The sequence below is a fragment of the Cygnus atratus genome, unplaced genomic scaffold, assembly GCF_013377495.2.
Source record: "Cygnus atratus isolate AKBS03 ecotype Queensland, Australia unplaced genomic scaffold, CAtr_DNAZoo_HiC_assembly HiC_scaffold_470, whole genome shotgun sequence".
Classification (NCBI taxonomy): domain Eukaryota; kingdom Metazoa; phylum Chordata; class Aves; order Anseriformes; family Anatidae; genus Cygnus; species Cygnus atratus.
The window spans coordinates 1-2729 of NW_026110074.1; the positions used below are offsets into that span (position 1 = coordinate 1).

Consider the following 2729-nt stretch of genomic DNA (forward strand, 5'->3'; position numbering starts at 1 on the left):
TCTTTTGCTGGCTATCCATCACATCTGATCGACCGAGACACCCTGATTCCTTGTCTTTATTTGCTTTCTGCAGAATTCTCCTATCTCTTTTGGTTCAAGTTCAACTGGTAAAAAGCTTTTCACTGGTTAGTACACTTAGCTGGTATACATTTTTGTTTCTTAAGATAACTGTTGTCATAGTTTTCAATAGAACGTTGCCATCGTCTATTTTGTAAGGTCTAGAAAACAGACCCCCTCCCCCCACCCCCACCCCCCAAAAAAAGATGCTTAGTCCTTTACAATAAAATACTTATTCATTTGGCTGGATGGAGGAAGTTAAACACGGTTTATATTCTATGCATGTGTAGTGGGTTTACGTGGCAAGGTTTTGGCAGCAGGGGGCCCTAGGGGTGGCTTCTGTGAGAAGCATCTAGAAGCTGCCCCATGTTAGCTAAGGGCCCCGCTGCTGACCAGAGCCGAGCCAATAACCTATGTTGTTTGCACCTCTGTGACAGCATATTTAAGGAAGTGGGAAAAAAATAACAAAAAAAGGCTGCTTCACAGGGGAGAGAGAGGAGTGAGAAACAGCCTTGCAGGCACCAAGGTCAGTGAAGGAGGGGGACAGGTGCTCCGGGTGCCAGAGCAGAAGTCCCCTGCAGCATGTGAAGAGGCCCCTGGTGGAGCAGGCTGTCCCCCTGCAGCCCATGGGTCCCACATGGAGCAGATCTCCACGCTGCAGCCCCCCCGTGGAGGAGCCCCCGCTGGAGCAGGTGGATGTGGCCTGGAGGAGGCTGCGGCCCATGGAGAGCCCCCGCAGCAGGAGCAGGCCCCGGGCCGGAGCTGCAGCCCGTGGACAGGAGCCCCCGCAGCAGGAGCAGGGGGTCTGGGGGGAGCTGCCGCCCACCCGTGGGGGACCCGTGCTGGAGCAGTTTGCTCCTGGGGGATGGATGGACCCCGTGGTACGGAGCCATGTGGGAGCTGTTCTTGAAGAGCTGCTGCCCGCGGGCAGCCCCCGCAGGTTCAGTTCGGGAAGGACGGCATCCCATGGGAGGGACCCCACGTGGAGCAGGGGCAGGGAGTGACCGAGAAGGAGTGGTGGAGAGGAAGTGCTGTAGACTGACCACAACCCCCATTCCCCCGTTCTCCTGCGCTGCTCGGGGGGAGGAGGTGGAAGAGGTCAGATGGGGGGAAGGCCTTTTTGCTTTCTTTCCTTTGTTTCTTACTTGTCTGGCTTGTTAGTAATAGGCAATTAATCTTACTATCTTCCTATGCTGAGTCTGCTTTGCCCGTCACAATAATTGTTGACCTCTCTCCCCGTACTTCTCTCAACCCTTGAGCCCATTGCATCGTATTTTCTTCCCCTTTCTCTTTTGGTGGGTCCTCCGGGCCACCCGAGGGCCCGCCGGGGGTCACCGGGGTGGGTCCTCCGGGGTGACAGGGGGCCCGCCGGGGTTCACCAGGGTGGGTCCTCTGGGTGCCCAGGGGTCCGCCGGGGTTCACCGGGGTGGGTCAACCGGGGCAACCGGGGGCCCGCCAGGGATCACCAGGGTGGGTCCGCCGGGGCGCGCGGGGGCCCAACGGTGTCTCCGGGGTGGGTACTCTGGGGTTACCGGGGGTCTGCAGGGGGTCACCGGGGTGGGTCCTCCGGGGTGCCAGGGGGCCCGCAGGGGGTCACAGGGGTGAGTCCTCCGGGGCGCCCGTGGGCGCGCTGGGGGTCACTGGGGTGGGTCCTCTGGGGTGACTGGGGGCCTCCCAGGGGTCACCGGGCTGCGTCCTCCGGGGCACCCGTGGAACAGCCGCGGGTCACCAGGGTGGGTCCTCCGGGGGGATCAGGGGTCCGCCGGGGGTCACCGGGGTGGGTCCTCTGGGGCGCCCGGGTGTCCTCCAGGGTCACGGGGGTGGTTCCTCTGGGGCGCCAGGGTGCCCGCTTGGGGTAACCGGGGTGGGTCCTCCGGGGCGCCCGGGGGCCCGACGAGGGTCACTGGAGTGGGTCTTCTGGGGCACGGGGGGGCCCACCGGGGGTCACCGGGGTGGGTCCTCAGGGTCGCCAGGGGGCCAACCTGGGGTCACCAGGGTTGGTCCTCCGGGGCGCCCGGAGGCCCGCTGGGTGTCACCGGGGTGGGTCCTCCTGTGCAACCGGGTCCCACCGGGGGTCACGGGAGTGGGTCCTCCGGTGTGCCCGGGGGTCCGCAGGGGGTCACTGGGGTGGGTCCTCCGGGGCGCCATGGGACTGCCGGGGGTCTCCGGGGTGGGTCCTCTGGGGCGCCCTGGGGCCCGCCGGGGGTCACCTGGGTGGATCCTCTGGGGCGCCCGGGGATCCGCCGGGTGTCACCAGGGTGGGTCCTCCAGGGCGCTCGGGGGTCTGCTGGAGATCACAGTGGTGGGTGATCCGGGGCGCCCGGGGGTATGCCATGGTCACAGAGGTAGGTCCTCCGGGGCGCCCGGGTGCCTGCCGGGGGTCACCGGGGTGGGTCCTCAGGGGCGCTCTGGGGCCTACCGGGCTCACCGGGGTGTGTCCTCCGAGTCATCTGGGGGTCCGCCGGGGGTCACTGGGGTGGGTCCTCCGAGGCGCATGGTGGTCCACACGGCGTCACCGGTGAGGGTCCTCCGGGGCACCCGGGGGTCTGCCGGGGGTCACCGGGGTGGATCCTCTGGGGTGCCCTGAGGTCTGCCGGTGGTCACCGAGGTGGGTCCTCCGGGGCGCCCTTGCACCTGACAGGGGTCAGTGGGTTGGGTTCTCCGGGGCGCCC

At 65.4% G+C, this 2729-nt stretch overlaps 1 long non-coding RNA gene across 1 annotated transcript; it reads left to right on the forward strand.

Moving 5' to 3' along the window:
* Positions 1 to 958, forward strand: LOC126913737 (uncharacterized). The gene is made up of 2 exons (XR_007709376.1): positions 1 to 125; positions 495 to 958. It is a non-coding gene; the product is annotated as an uncharacterized LOC126913737 (long non-coding RNA).
* Positions 959 to 2729: the final 1771 nt, after the last annotated feature.